The sequence below is a fragment of the Thunnus thynnus genome, chromosome 15 (assembly GCF_963924715.1).
Source record: "Thunnus thynnus chromosome 15, fThuThy2.1, whole genome shotgun sequence".
Taxonomy (NCBI): Eukaryota; Metazoa; Chordata; class Actinopteri; order Scombriformes; family Scombridae; genus Thunnus; species Thunnus thynnus.
The window spans coordinates 6,174,822-6,192,017 of record NC_089531.1 but is presented as its reverse complement, the minus strand read 5'-3'; positions in this window follow the sequence as shown (position 1 = coordinate 6,192,017).

The following is a 17,196-nucleotide window of genomic DNA, read 5'->3' as shown; positions in this document are numbered from 1 at the left end:
CTATTCTCCTCTAAATCTTTACTGGAAAGCTGCAAAGACAGAGTAACAAATAGAAAAGGACCTGGAATTATTAGTGGTCATATTATACAGTATTTGATTTAATATTGTATGCAATATGTTTTATTTTGGTCCAGAATGTAAAACGTTTAATCATTATTACAATAAAACCTAAGTGTCAGCTGTTTCCTGTAACTATACTGGATCACTTGACTGACAAATACTGTCAAATCAGACAAACAGTTTTTTTAACAAAGACAGACTTTCAGTATATTTATGAGAGTATTATATCAGTATACTGTAGCTAGTTTCAGGAGGAACAACAGAGAGATTCTTCATACAGTATCTGCACAGTGTTGATGACATGATGAAATACTCACTGTGATCAGTTAAGAGCTGCATCTTTGACTGAAGATGGATCAGAGGATGACGAGTCTGGAGCTATAAAAGAAAAACAAAGTGTTTAATTTAAACTATAAATTGCATTTATCTGTACATAGAGACAGATAAACTGACAGACAGTTTGCAGGCCTGAATCCTGAAATACAGATGAGAGATTATAATATTTCAAAATGTAAAATGTCAGAATTTATGAAAGCAAATAAAGAAAACATTAATACATGTTTTATAGAAAAACTGTATTAATTCCACTGCTTTTATTTTAAAAGATAAGAGAGTAACTCTTCAGTTGGAGATCAAGCTACTGAACATCAGCCAGGTTACACTGTTATTTGTAGCTAAAATGGCTTGATGATGAGTAAAAGTATGTTTGTCTCCCACCATTATCTCTCCTTCTCCAGATGAAGACTCCAGTGATGCAGACTGCCAGGAGCAGCAGCAGTCCTACAACACCTCCAATAACAGGACCAGCAGGGAACTCTGAGGGATAAACAGGAACCAAAACAAAACATTCACGGTGAATCAAGGGCATGCCAATGTACTTTTGGTATTTTCACCTTTAATAATGTATGATAATCATACATCATTATTGATGATCACGTTTCTTATTTTCATCCCCTTAAAACACAGGACTTTCCCATCGTGACACACAGACAGTTTGGGAATCCTGTGAGAGTTTTCTACTGAGGAAACTTATTATTGTCCAGGATGTGCAGAGTTGTAAATATGAGTACAGCAGCTCAATTATACTGCCAAAAGCAGATGATGTCTCTTTCTAGGTGAAATTAATGTTACTGGACATGTTGATGTGATGGTTTAATTTGGCATCACAATAATTCATACAATGATCATCTGCAGGTGAAAACCACCTTAGTGCTTCAGACCTCTGTGTGTCCATCCTGTGTCTATGTTGTACCTGTTCCCTGTCTTTGTTGTATTACACCTTTTGTGTTTTTGTTATTGTAATACTAAAGCTTTGTTCTTTATGTTTTTCATCCTGTCATCTTTGAGTTGATCACCCTGTCCTCCCTGAAAGCTCTTGCTCTCTCCTGCATGGTCACATGTTTCCTCAGATCAGCAACAGTTCTAGTTTGTTCTTACTGTTTAATAAATCTTATTTTCACATACAAACAGTAGATTGTCTTGTGAGTAATCCCATGACAGTGCAATAAATAAAATACAAGTAAAGTAAAAATGTGGTCTGGCATTTTGCATGTTGTGTTTCTTTTTTCTGAAATTATGTTTTATGTTTAATTTGGTTACATTTGTGACAGACCTGTGCTCCTAATCATTTGCTGGCACACCACTAGATTTGAACTGTTTTTTGTTGCATTCACTAAAGTAATTTTTAGTAGGTCATGTGCATAATGTAACAAGTAAGAAACAATATTTATTTGAATGAGCAGAACAGCAGTTTTGTTTGTTAACCTTGTAATAAACTAACCTTCAGCTCCAGAAAGTCAAGATTGTTCCAAACTCATTGAAATTGTAAAATCAGAGCTCAGGTTTAACATCTTCTAAATGTTCATGGCAAATTACATGTATACATTAAATAAACATAGTAAAGTCAGTATTCCAGTCTTACCCCAGTTGGTTCTGATCACTGCTTTGTCCAGTTTGGTGACGATGTCGTTCTTTGCACCAGAGAGATGAAACACACATTCGTATCTCCTCCAGTCTTCAGGTGTGACTGATGAAAGGTTCAGATCAACACTCATCTGGAAGGATCCATCATGGTTGGGGAGGATCTCTCCGTGTTCCACATCCTCATGAAGCTCCTCTCCATCTTTCCTCCAGAACATCATGGCTCTGTGAGGGTGGAAACCTGTAGCGTGGCAGCTGACTGGAGAGGAGGGAGTCTTCTGGAGGAGAAACACTGAGGGAAGCTCTGGAGAGATAAATGGTGAGGGGTGAGGGAGGGAGGTTAGAAACAGAAGATGCATTTAAATATTGTTGTGTCCATGAAACTACATCAGGTCATGTGATTCTACCTGTTCTCAGCAGAGAGCTCTTCCCATAGTCCAAATTTCTCTTCACAAACTCAGGGCACTGCTGGGTGAGGAAGTAGTTCCACCTTTCATTGAGAGCTCTATCTCTGTCCCACTTGTGTTTGGTGATGACAGCTTGTGGTTTTAGAGCGATCCATGTCAGTGTCTTCAGGTCAAATGCTATGAAGTCTTCTCCATCATAACCATACTGAACAAACCCATTAAACTCTCCAGTCTCATCATCCCATTCACAGCTGCTCATCCTCTGGAAGATGTAGACACCTGAGAGAGAGAGACAGAGAGCAGAGTGAGATCCCACAGAGGGTTACAGGTGGCCGGAGCCTATGTGAGGCTGCATTTTAGAAAATGTCAAGGAACATGTGGAAGAGTCACCTCTTCATTGCAAGACCAACACACAGAAATACACAAACTGACATCAAGGGGTCAAACTTTCCAACCAAAACATACTTGACCTGCAGTTTTTAAGCATCCAGATCAAACCAAACATGACAAGAAGGGCAACACACACACACACACACACACACACACACACACACACACACACACACAGACACACAGACACACAGACACACAGACACACACACATACACACACACGCACACGCACACACACACACACAGACATACACACAGACACACACACACACACACACACACGTACACACACATGCGCGCACGCACACACACACACGCACACACACACACACGCACACACACACAGACACACACACATACACACACAAACACACACGCACACACACACACATACACACCCGCACGCACACACACACACACACATGCACACACACGCACGCATACACACATGCACACACACACACATACACACCCGCACGCACACACACACACACACATGCACACACACGCACGCATACACACATGCACACACACGCACACACACACACACACATGCACTAACACACGCACACACACTCACACACACAAAACAAAGCCAAGATTCAAATGTAGAACCCTTTTGCTCAGTTTTTCAGTGAATCCAGCACATAGCTACCAGGGAAACTATATATAATATTAATATTGACGACCCATTTTGAAAGAGTCCTTCACATTACATGGCTGGTAATAGAGGGAGAGATATGAGTGAAGAATATATGCACATTTAGTGCACTGTGTATGTGTTTGGACATGTAAACATGTGTGTTTATAATGGAACTATATCTGTTTGCTATTTGACAAAAAACACAACTTTACATTTTTACAGTATTTTTACTTACCTCCAGTTTGGTTCAGTTGCTGCTTCAAAATGTCAGTGTGAGCTTTGTATTCATATTGGTCTAATAAACACCTCTGAGTGCACCACTCCAAGTGCTGTGGATCATCTTCAAACATTTTTTGTGTCCAGTCCTGTTTGGCTTCTACTTTCTTACTGATGCTGTCACAGTAAGCTGTTTGAACTTCATCAACCAACCCAACAACCACATAATCTGGGAAGTTTTTGACTCCAGAGGACGTTGTGGTGAAAATCTTCAGCGAGTGTTTCACTGTAAGAGAAAGAAGTTTTAAGGGTTTTTAAGTTCATTTTTTTTATAATCATGCATTTATCTATACTTGTGATAATAACATTTAATTACATTCAATATTTTGTCCAGCATGAAACCTCAGACACACAAAGTTAGTGATGAGCTGGTGATGAAAGTAGAACATCTACCAACCTAAGAGCCAGATATTATACTTGGAATGATTGAGACTAAACAAAAGCTAAAAGGAGAGTGAATATTGACCTTCCATTGGCCAGGCAGCCAAAAACACAACTCAAAACATAAATGAATGCTGGATATGTTAATAGGCAATTTTTGTTGGCACATTTGCCATAATGACTAAGACAGCTTTATTAACCTTACTGATCGTCATTTTATATAAGGTTAATAATGACTACATATACATTCAAGTGTAAATCTAATCAAAATGTAAATCTTCATATAAATATCTGTACACTGATATGAGATTCCTGAAAGTGGAACAACATATGGTGAGCAAAGCATGAATTACAACTATTTATCAGTGTTTTCTCTAATTTGCCTTATTTTGCTTGAATAATGAAAAATATCTTAATCTGTAGAAATTTTGTTATTTTATTATCTTATTTAATTTGATTAATTACATTTAAAAAAAAATCTGATCTGTGTTTAGTCGGTCTGGTGGAAAAAAACAAAACAACATTGTACAAAACTGATAAAATAATTTCAGAAATGTGACTTTGGTGAATAATGTTTAATGACATCAGTATCAAAAACCTCAAACCAAGAGGGAACAAAAGCCAAATAAATCAGGCCTAGGTCAGTGATGATTACAAGATAAAGAACTCATAATTACAAAATAGTTTTCTGATGAATTCATATTAACCAGATACTTCCTCTCAATGATGAGGTAAATATCTTCAACATAATATAGCTATTAGTTATACATTTAATCCTACTATAGGAGATGCTACATTATTATGAGAACAAATTATTTGAAGAAAATATCTCTCCAGTTTTTTCTGCTCTTAATGCAATGTGCCTCCATACCAATCAATATATTTTATTGACTTTAATCAATAATTAATCAGCAGTGAACAGACATGTAAAAATCTGAGGTATGTTAAGCTCTGCAGTAAATGTACAGTTATATTTAAAAGAGATACTGCAATATGATAAAAATTGGTGAAATTGTGCTTTACTACATGATGCTGGTACATTAAGCTGCAGTTAATAGTCTAAGTGAGAATCATTACACTTAATGAAAGACCAACATCATCTGAAGCAGAAGGTCATACTCAAGTATCTCCTCTTGTGTCACATAGACTCCACACATGCAGTTATTAAGGTGTTAATACATTTTTTTAGACAGTTTTGGAATATCTGGTTTTGAAATACTGAGACATGATGTAGCCCATGATTTATGCCTTGGCTTATAGTTTTCACATTATTATGTTATAAGTTAATGTTATATTCCTGCCTTGCAACACCTGAGTCAGTCTCACAGGTAATCTACAGTACAGCACTGGCCCTCAGAAGGTGTAAATGTAATAAGAATATTGCCTTGAAATCACAGTTAATGTCATAAAGGTCTTCTTATGAAACATTAAATCATTTGTAGAAAATCCTCCTTCCTGCCCAGTCCTAGGTGGGCAGGATTTAGTCTCAACCTAACGGGCCACACCTGAACTGATGAGAAGCCTGGCTCAGTCTCTCCCTTTGTCTGCTGCAGCATGCTGACCTCTGTGTGATATTAGCTACCTTCTCCAGTTGACTGTGCACCTGATGCATAATTTGAGTAAGTTAAGGAAGTGTATTGTAGTTATTGCTGTTTCTGTGTTCAATAACCAAACAAGTGATTTGATTTGTGTTTGATTTATTATAGTACTTTTGTTTACTGATTATTGTTTTCATTTGCCTTTTAGCCTTTAAATCGTCTGTGAAAGTCAACTATTTAAGTGGAAATACTGTGAACAAGACAATAAACTGTTGAACGGCTCTCATCTCTGGTCCTCATTTTAACTGGTGGGCCAACGCAGAGACTCTTTAAATAACTCAGCTACCACAAAGTCAAGTTTCCACAACATTGGTGTCATTCACTGCATATTTAAAACACATCCAGATACAAAATGTAAAGACTCCTTTATTAAAGTAATACTTGAGGTCTGTGCTTTGAGATTTCAATTTAATTCTTGTTCTGTGAATATTATGTTGTTTTAACATATTATATCATATTACGCCTAGATTATATTACATTATACTGTATTATATTATTTGTAATCTGAGGTTACAGTATGAGTACACATTTAAAACAGCCTGTTAGAGTTGTATGTTTTATATTTAGGTAATTTCAATAATGACACTATTTAATGAAGTCAAAAGAAATAATATGACACACAGCCAGATGTTAACAACATACAGAACACAAGAACTGTACAGAAACTGTTATTTCAGCAAAATATATTCAGTGTCAGTGACACCTGAACGACATTACAGGTAAAATTCACAGATTAATCCAACACGTTTCAGCCACAATGATGGACGGACTTTGGCAAGAATATGTACAAATTACCTCTGTGTCCAGAATGTAAACTCACATAGTTCATGCTGTTTTACGCTAAATATCAAAGGAATATGTTGCTTTAGACGTCATAGTTTGACTCCTTATGTTAGGGAGTAATGTGTGTTTTGCATTTAATATAAGTTAGAATGAGCTATAGTTTGTATTGTATATTAAAGCTAGACCACAGTAATATTACTATTTATTATTGAGCTTAAAAAGGGTTCAGATAGTTGTAGCTGTGGCCTGTGAGAGCTAGTTTCTCACTCTCTGCACTCACTAGCCTCAAGTCACCTGCTTATGTGATTTTCTCCTGTTAGCTTTGAGGAAGACTTCAGATGAAGAGGGACCACTTCTTCCCTGTGGCTGTTGGAGAGGAATTTGCACCTGCTGATACAAAACCTCCTGGACAACTTTAGATATTTAATTTCCCAATTAAAGACAATTAAAGGTCCCCTTTGGATTCCTACTAAAAGAGACACTTTTTTTAAAGAAAAATGAAGACAGTTTAGGTTGTACTAGTCCATGGACTCAGAAATGACTCTTTACTGATACTGATTTGTTACCAGGGTTCAATTTGTTATGCATCTATAACCATCCATTTCATTTTAATGGAAGTGTAAGTTTCCTTTAATTTCATGTCTATAAGGTATGTGAGGAAGTAGGATAAAGATACTCTGTGATTATCTTAAGTATAATAAGGATAGCTATGCTCCAGTGCAGCAATTCATACAAATAACTGGATGTAAGTAGTAAACTGCTATGAGACCCTAAATAAATTCTGCTCAGTTGTTACACTCATATGGTCTCAGTAATTATTTTATGGTAAGCTGAAGCAGTGGTTACAACTACAGTAGTAGAAAAAAATGTTTAAATACATGGCATTCATTTTGATTTGGCATGTTGAGACTGGAACAGTGCTTGAAGGTGGGGGGTTGCCGTGCTCATGTCCCACCTCTAGAACACCCACACTTTTAAAATTGCTGCTCCACCCCTGTGTGTGCGCACCTCTGCTAGCTAAATTTAGGCGCTTCCTGTAATTTTAGTTATGGACCAATCTCTGTACTATATAGAAAAGCCTGAAACATCGGAAACCGCTCGGCTCGCTGTAAAATCTAACTTCACTACCTGTAATAGACCCATGGCAGGTATGCGTCTTGTTATACTCCCGCGGTGATTACGCGCCTGTCTATAAAGGATTTGTAAATAATTTATTTACCATCGCTAAAGCCATTGATTAAACCCTTTATAATGAACGACTTATCAAAAATGGTACGGGTAAAGCTTGATCTAAACTGCGTAAATTTGAAAATGAAAGTGAATTGTATCACGTTAGACCTCTCACTAAAAAACAAACGAGTAATTTTCAACAACTAAATGTTAAAAAAAAAATAAATGCGTTTTTAAAGTTAATCTAACCTGGAAGTGTGACAGGAAAGAAGATGAGCAGAAAAACAAGCTCCATTGTCTTCATGGCATCACTTTTTGGGGAGTCTAGTGACCGCTGCAGTAGACAAACCAGTCGCCGTTTTAATTTTGTTGTGCGTCTTCCTGTGTTGTGTGGGAAGGTGGGACCAAAGTAGACCAGTATGATATTGCAACTGATGCGTGAAGATGTCCAGCCCACTGACTATCACTAATCTATACAGTCACACATTTTACCCTTGAAGCAAATGTAATAATTATACATATTTGACAGCTGAAGGTACTGTGATGTGAATTGGCGAAGATACCTTGATTGGACTGACAAGTGATGGACTAATGAATGTCAGGTGTGGCTGATTGCGCAGCTGTGGGACTCTGAAAAAGGGGAAGGGAAGAGCAGGCATTCGTGTGTGTGGAGGTCGGGAGAGCGTGCTGTTCTGCGGTGTGGCTGCGTTCATTCCGGGAGCGGGAGGGTGTCGTTCGCTGCCGTTTAGGGCTGCCGGCGACGAAGACAGGTACGATAGGGGGTTAGTGAGTTCCTGTGTTAGGAGGGGAGGTCTGCTGCCTCCTTTAGTTAGTTAGGGCTGGGGCTTTAGGAGCGCAAGCCGCCGCCGCTGCTCTTCAACCTCGCTGCTGCCTCCGGCACGCCGCCGTTCCCTGCCTGTGCACCTGCTGCGCCGTCCGACGGAGCCGTGGTTCCCCGGGGAGTTGGACGGTGCCACAAGCTCAGACCCCGGGGGGGGGTCTCGTCGACCACGCAAGTTTAGTATATATTTTAACTTGTATGTATTGTGTATTTGTTGTTGTATTTTATTGTCGTGGGGACAGGAGAGAAGCTGGGTGGGATTGAGTTGGGTCCCGGGTGGGGGGAGGTTTTGTATTGGCCCCACCCTCTTTCTTAAAGTAGACGTGCGACTCCACTGTGTGCAGTGTGGTGTGCTCCCAGGCATTTCCTGAAGTTGTGGTGATGTGCTCTTATCCTTGTAGTGTCTTGCATCTTTGGATGGTGGTGTGAAATTTTATAGTGTGGCCAGCCCTGACTCCCCCTCAAGTGGCATAACTATCCTATTTACTGAAACTCCTTCTTTTTATTGGTGTTTACTTAATAAAGATTTCTATTTTTCTTGATACTCTGATGGTCTGGTGTCGATTATTCTGAGGTCTCTGTCATTTATCCCATATAAGTTCTGGTTTCTGTCTGAACTCAGATTTATTACAGTACAAAACAAAATGATCTACAAGTTTACTGATTCACAATAGTGTGCATTCGGTGATTTAATAAGCACAGTGGGGCGATTGTTACAACTGTCTGGATTTATAGTGGATAACTGTTCTGAATAGCCTGATTTGGGAAATCAGTTATTTTACTTTGATTAGTACGACCTTAGAGGGCCCACCTGTGTATCGCTAAACAGGCATATACTATAGGCTACTGCACATATCTCGGTTTGAATTATCCTGGTGTGGATCAAAATATGACCTTTGCATATAAGAGGAGTACTACTACTAGTAAGTAGTACAACGGTAAGTGATGAATAGATCCCTGCTTGTGTTGTATTAACTGTCATGTGTACATCGCCAAGTGAAACTGTAACATCGATTGATTCTCCAGTGTGTAAAATGAAAATAGTTTATAAAAATGCCGATCAATATTACATATTCACATTAATTGTTTTGTCTGACCATCAGTCAAAGACTTACAGATGTTGAGTTTACTGTCACTGGAAACTGTGGAATTGCAAGTATTCACATTTCAGAGGCTGGTACAAGAGAATTAATAGTTTTTTAGTTAAAAAATCACTTAAATGTTTAATCAATCATCAAAATTGCTGCCAATTAATGTTATGTCAATCAACTAATCAATAATCATCTAATCATCTCAGCTGTAGAGTTATGCCATGTATAGTGGGGGACAACAGGGGCCCAACAACAAACCTTTGCCTCAGGGCCCAATAGCAGGTTAATCCTCCAAGTGGAGATGTTCAAAACTGACACTCTTTTTAAACCTTTTAGACAAACTGTAATCATATTGTTCCAGAGGGTTTATACAGTTTTTGCTGTACTGCACTAAGATAAATATAAAATATAAAAAAGCAACTATTTCAAGGTCACAAAAAACCCAACAAAAAAAGACTTTCTGACTGTTTTATGAAGGTCATTTATTGTTTATCTCTGTTTTGAGTTTGTAGTTCTCTGATGTTTAGCCTTCAGTTGGTGTAGGTTGTCTGGTTGAGACATGTTCTCCATCTCATATTGAGTCATTTTGATATTTTTGAGGTGAATGTCTTTAGTTTTCCAATTTACTTAACTGATTTTTTTTCCCCTAAAAGTAATATTTTACCTAAATCTATTTGCAAATTTTATGTGTATCACATTCTGTAATATGAATGATTTCCAATTTCCATTTGACATCAAATAGGTGCTGATTTTAAGGGTTTATATACACTTTATATCATTAACCTGACTGTGGGGACTTCTAAAGGAAGTGGTGAAGAAGACTGAGTGAGATGTTTGTTTCCTCCTATAGATGCAACAATTGTGTTAAAGGTTTCTGAATGACAGTTTCTGCTGTCATCAACACAACACTGACATTAAGGAAATAAAACTATGAATTTATCTGTTAAGAATTTTACTACCAACCTCCTTTCTGACATCTAAACATCATGACCATCACTTACAGTATAGAGGTCTATGCAGGTGACCATTTCCAAAAGTAATTTGCTGTATATCTGTTGCTAAGTTTAGCATTTATTTGATAATAATTTGCAAGTGTTTAAATCTTCAGTAACACGGTTGAAAAGTTACAGTTTAATTTTAGTTGTCATTTAACTGTATTGGTCTGATCTTATATGGAAACAGGCTGTAAGAATCTTGCTTTAACTGCAGAAAACTTTAAGTCAGGAAACCCTTTGTAATGTTGGAGGTGTGGAAATGCTCTAGCAGCTGTTTCTCTGTGGTGACCTCACAGCTGAGACATTTCAGAGTTATGTTGCTCTCTAGTGGTGATATAGGGAAAGACACACTCTGAGTCACAAGGTTCAGTGTACTCCTCTGTAGTAGTGTAAACTTTTTCTTTTATCCTCACACATTTTGACAACTGATAACATTTTAAAAAGTAAGCTCATGCTTTCTAGATGTCAGGGACAAGCTTCACTAGAGTGTTTCCCAAAACTTGGAAGAAAACCTTGAAGCCTACACATCTGAACATTTGAGGTTTACACAGGTATGATGTAACAGGAAGACCTCTTAAGCAGGTTTTCAGGAAAATTGTAATTATTAATTGAATAAATTGAAAAAGAATGACACTAGAAAATGTTGCAGCCCCACTAGACAAAATGAAGTTCACCTAATAAAAAAAGAAGATAAATGAAAAAATATTTTTTCTAATTCTCATTTGACCTCATGTACAAACAGGAGATAATTTCTATACCTAATGTATGTGACACATATAAGAGCTGTGACATCCAAAAAATCATGTTTTACATTCACCAGTGAAAAGATGATTGATTAACAATTCATAATTGATTATTAACTTGTAGATGTGGAGACAAACTTTATCTGAGGTGAAAACATTTAGCCAAAAACAGATCACATGACCTTAGAGAAGACGTATACTGTTATGTAGACAAATCAATGTTTCCAGTTTGACAATATGAAATAAAGTACATCTATCAGTACCACAGATAAAACCCTCATTAATCCTCTAACACCAATAATATGAGCATTAACAATAATGTTACAATGACATTAACATTTATCATCCGCATGACAAATACAGGACGTGAAGATGGCAAATGTATAAGATACAAATGTTTAAGCTCCAAGAAGTGTTATTGCTTTAATATGTGATTTTCATCACATATGGAGGAGTATCTAAATAATCAAAAATATATTTATATTGTGTAAAATTGTGGAAACGTTTACAAATTGATGTTTAAAAAGAGTTACAGCTGTTACTTGGAGTGGAGGAGCAATGTGTGTTGGAAGACTAAAACATAACTCAGATATTTATACTTTGGTTAAAGTGGGAGAAGTTGGGATGCAGTGTTCAAACTATTTGAATAATCACAATGAAACAGAGAAACAAAAACATTAAAATGTCTTTTCAATCGTGGCCTAGTGCAGAATCTTCATCAGTTATTCTAAAATGCAAACTGTCAAACTAATTGTGAGTGAAAGCATGAATAGTTGAACATTTAAAGTTTTAGGATGTTTGGTTCCAGCTCAGTTCCTGCAACAACAACAACAACAACAACAACAACAACAACAACAACAACAACAACAGAGTATCATCATGTCTCCAATGAATGGATTTGATGTTAATCATCATCAAAGACAGTACATCACATGACTAACTGATAAGACATAACTCACAGATATTTATACTTTGGTTAAAGTGAGAGAAGTTGAGATGCAGTGTTCAAACTGTAATCACAATGAAACAAAGAGAGAAACAAAAACTGTGTTTATTCAATCATGGCCTAGTGCAGAATCTTCATTAGTGTTTCTAAAATGCAACTGTCAAACTAATTGTTAGTGAAAGCATGAGTAGTTGAACATTTAAAGTTTTAGGTTTGACTCCAGCGTTAGAAACAGAGGTTAAAGTGCTGCATGTCTCCCATCATCATCAAAGACAGTACATCACATGACTAACTGATATGAATTTGATATCTGAAGACAAAAGATGCCCCACTGGAGTAACGTTGTGGCTCTTTGGTGTCTGGTAGCTGCTGCAGTGATTCATCTCCACCAAAGGTTTGAGGAAACAGCTGGACAGCAGCATCAGTTCTCTCCAGATGTTGTTACTCCTGCAGTGGAGGATTCACATCAACATTAATGCTTCTATCAGCTCTCAGATAATCTTCACAGATATCATTCTTCACTGCATCCACTGATGACCTGAAACTCATAAATCTGATCTATGAATTCACACTTTAGTTTGATGTATCATGTGACTTTCCGACGGGTCCTGTGACGTCACATCTCAATATTCATTAAAACAAGTTTTGTTAATGAACATTTATGTTGCAAAATAGAATAAAATATTGAAGCCACAGCATCTTTATTTGAGTTCACTATTCTCCTCTAAATATTTACTGGAAAGCTGCAAAGACAGAGTAACAAATAGAAAAGGACCTGGAATTATTAGTGTTCATATTATACAGTATTTGATTTAATATTATATGCAATATGTTTGATTTTGGTCCAGAATGTAAAACGTTTAATCAGTATTACATTAAAACATCAGTGTCAGCTGTTTCCTGTAACTATACTGGATCACTTGACTGAGAAATTCTGCCAAATCAGACAAACAGTTTTTTAACAAAGACAGACTTTCAGTATATTTATGAGAGTATTATATCAGTATACTGTAGCTAGTTTCAGGAGGAGCAACAGAGAGATTCTTCATACAGTATCTGCACAGTGTTGATGACATGATGAAATACTCACTGTGATCAGATGAGAGCTGCATCTCTGACTGAAGATGGATCAGAGGATGACGAGTCTGAAGCTATAAAAGAAAAGCAGTTTAAATTTAAAGTGTTTAATTTAAACTATACACTGCATTTATCTGTACATAGAGAGAGAGAGAGATAAACTGAGAGAATACTCAGAGTTTGCAGGCCTGAATCCTGAAATACAGATGACAGATTACAATACTTCAAAATTCAAAATGTCAGAATTTATGAAAGCAAACAAAGAAAACACTAATAAATGTTTTATAGAAACACTGTATTAATTCCACTGATTTCTTCTTTTATTTTGAAAGGTAAGAGAGTAACTCTTTAGCTGGAGGTCACGTTACTGAACATCAGCCAGGTTACACTGTTATTTGTTGTTAAAATGACTTGATGATGAGTAAAAGTATGTTTGTCTCTCACCATTATCTCTCCTTCTCCAGATGAAGACTCCAGTGATGCAGACTGCCAGGAGCAGCAGCAGTCCTACAACACCTCCAATAACAGGACCAGCAGGGAACTCTGAGAGAGAAACACGTACCAAAAGCAAAACATTCACAGTGCATCAAGGGTATGCCAATGTACTTTTGGTATTTTAACCTATAATGATGTCATACATATACAACATTATTGAGCATTACATTTGTTACTTTCATTCCCTTAAAACACAGGACTTTCCCCGTCGTGACACACAGACAGTTTGGGAATCCTGTGAGAGTTTTCTACTGAGGAAACTTATTATTGTCCAGGATGTGCAGAGTTGTAAATATGAGTACAGCAGCTCAATTATGCTGCCAAAAGCAGATGATGTCTCTTTTTAGGTGAAATTAATGTTACTGGACATGTTGATGTGATGGTTTAATTTGGCATCACAATAATTCATACAATGACCATCTGCACGTGAAAACCACCTTAGAGCTTCAGACCTCTGTGTGTCCATCCTGTGTCTATGTTGTACCTGTTCCCTGTCTTTGTTGTATTACACCTTTTGTGTTTTTGTTATTGTAATACTAAAGCTTTGTTCTTTATGTTTTTCATCCTGTCATCTTTGAGTTGATCACCCTGTCCTCCCTGAAAGCTCTTGCTCTCTCCTGCATGGTCACATGTTTCCTCAGATCAGCAACAGTTCTAGTTTGTTCTTTTTTTTTTTTTTTTTTAAATAAATCTTATTTTCACATACAAACAGTAGATTGTCTTGTGAGTAATCCCATGACAGTGCAATAAATAAAATACAAGTAAAGTAAAAATGTGGTCTAGCATTTTGCATGTTGTGTTTCTTTTTTCTGAAATTATATTTTATGTTTAATTTGGTTAGATTTGTGACAGACCTGTGCTCCTTATCATTTGCTGACACACCACTAGATTTGAACTGTTTTTTGTTGCATTTTTAGTAGGTCATGTGCATAATGTAACAAGTAAGAAACAATATTTATTTGAATGAGCAGAACAGCAGTTTTGTTTGTTAACCCTGTAATTAACTAACCTTCAGCCTCAACCTACGTTTAATAAAAAAACATTGTAAAGTCAGTATTCCAGTCTTACCCCAGTTGGTTCTGATCACTGCTTTGTCCAGTTTGGTGACGATGTCGTCCTTCACACCAGAGAGATGAAACACACATTCGTACCTCCTCCAGTCTTCAGGTGTGACTGATGAAAGGTTCAGGTCAACACTCATCTGGAAGGATCCATCATGGTTGAGGAGGATCTCTCCGTGTTCCACGTCCTCATGAAGCTCCTCTCCATCTTTCCTCCAGAACATCATGGCTCTGTGAGGGTGGAAACCTGTAGCGTGGCAGCTGACTGGAGAGGAGGGAGTCTTCTGGAGGAGAGACACTGAGGGGAGCTCTGAAGAGATAAATGGTGAGGGGTGTGGGAGGGAGGTTAGAAACAGAAGATGCATTTAAATATTGTTGTGTCCATGAAACAACATCAGGTCATGTGATTCTACCTGTTCTCAGCAGAGAGCTCTTCCCATAGTCAAAATATCTCTTCACTAACTCAGGGCACTCCCGGGTGATGATGTGGTTCCACCTTTCATTGAGAGCTCTATCTCTGTCCCACTTGTGTTTGGTGATGACAGCTTGTGGTTTTGGAGCGATCCATGTCAGTGTCTTCAGGTCAAATGCTAAGAAGTCTTCTCCATCATAACCAAACTGAACAAAACCATTAAACTCTCCAGTCTCATCATCCCATTCACAGCCAAACATCCTCTGGAAGATGTAGACACCTGAGAGAGAGACAGAGTGCAGAGTGAGATCCCACAGAGGGTTACAGGTGGCTGGAGCCTATGTGAGGCTGCATTTTAGAAAATGTCAAGGAACATGTGGAAGAGTCACCTCTTCATTGCAAGACCAACACACAGAAATACACAAACTGACATCAAGGGGTCAAACTTTCCAACCAAAACGTACTTGACCTGCAGTTTTTAAGCATCTAGATCAAACCAAACATGACAAGAAGGGCAACACACACACACACACACACACACACACACACACACACACGCACGCATGCACACACACGCACACACACACACACACACACTCACACATACACACGCACACACGCACACATGCACGCACACACATACGCACACACATGCACGCACACGCACGCACGCACACATGCACGCACACACATACGCACACACATGCACGCACACACACACACACACACAGACACACACGCACACGCTTACACATACACACACGCACGCACGCACGCACACACACAGACACACACGCACACGCTTACACATACACACGCACGCACGCACACACACATGCACACACACACATGCACATGCACGCACACACATACGCACACACGCACGCAGATACACGCACGCACACACATATGCACACACACACGCACACGCACGGACGCACACACTCACACACATACACATACACACACACACGCACGCACGCACACACACAGACACACATGCACACGCTTACACATACACACACGCACGCACGCACACACACATGCACACACACATGCACACGCACATGCACACGCACACACATGCACACACATGCACGCACACACGCACACACATACGCACACACGCACGCAGATACACGCACGCACACACACGCACACGCACGGACGCACACACTCACACACATACACATACACACACACGCACGCACGCACACACACATGCACACACACATGCACACGCACGCACGCACACACACACATGCACACACACATGCACACACACATGCACACTCACATGCACACGCATGCACACACACACACACACGCACCATGATTCAAATGTAGAACCCTTTTGCTCAGTTTTTCAGTGAATTCAGCACATAGCTACCAGGGAAACTATATATAATATTAATATTGACGACCCATTTTGAAAGAGTCCTTCACATTACATGGCTGGTAATAGAGGGAGAGATATGAGTGAAGAATATATGCACATTTAGTAAACTGTGTATGTGTTTGGACATGTAAACATGTGTGTTTATAATGCAACTATATCTGTTTGCTATTTGAAAAAAAACATTTTTACAGTATTTTTACTTACTTTCAGTTTGGTTCAGTTGCTGCTTCAAAATGTCAATGTGAGCTTTGTATTCATATTGGTCTAACAAACACTTCTGAGTGCACCACTCCAAGTGTTGTGGATCATCTTCAAACATTTTTTGTGACCAGTCCTGTTTGCCTTCCACTGTGTTAATGATGCTGTCACAGTAACTTATTGGAACTTCATCAACCATCCCAACAACCACATAATCTGGGAAGTTTTTGACTCCAGAGGACGTTGTGAAGAAATACTTCACTGTGTGTTTCACTGCAAGAGAAAAAGGTTTGAAGGGTTCTGAAGTC